The sequence below is a fragment of the Propithecus coquereli genome, unplaced genomic scaffold (assembly GCF_000956105.1).
Source record: "Propithecus coquereli isolate 6110/MARCELLA unplaced genomic scaffold, Pcoq_1.0 Scaffold2, whole genome shotgun sequence".
Lineage (NCBI taxonomy): Eukaryota > Metazoa > Chordata > Mammalia > Primates > Indriidae > Propithecus > Propithecus coquereli.
Window position 1 is genome coordinate 20,963,922 of NW_012144966.1, and position 576 is coordinate 20,964,497.

Below are 576 nucleotides of genomic sequence, written 5' to 3' on the forward strand. Positions count from 1 at the left end.
ATTAAGATTTAACTCATAACTACATACCAGTTAATTACTTACAGTAAAAACTTGATAATGTCAAATATTAGTAAGATGAAAATCAACTGGAACTCTCATGCATTGATGGTGGTTCCTTTGACACATAGTTTTGATAGATCCAACCTGTGGATTTTGCAAAAAAGCATTTTGGAAGTTTCTTATAAAGTTAGACAATTAGTTACCATATGACTCAGATGCTCCTACGCATTTACTTGGGTGAAATAAAAGATTAGTTTCACTCAAAAATCTACATGAGAATATTTACAGATGACTTTTTTCATAACCAGCAAGAAATGGGACAATCAAATGTCTTTAATCTTCTCAATAGTTAAACTAAGGAATGAACAGACAATGGAATCCTACTAATAAATGTAAAAGAACAAACTCTTGCTATTCTCAATAAATCCACAACTAGGCTGGTCTGAAGGTAGTGAGTTATCTCACTTGATTGTCCACAGTCAGTTACAGATTGAACTCCTTGTTCTACTACTTAACCCCACTCCTCACTACAACACTTGACTAGTCTTAAAAAAATAAAAAAATAAAAAATAAAAA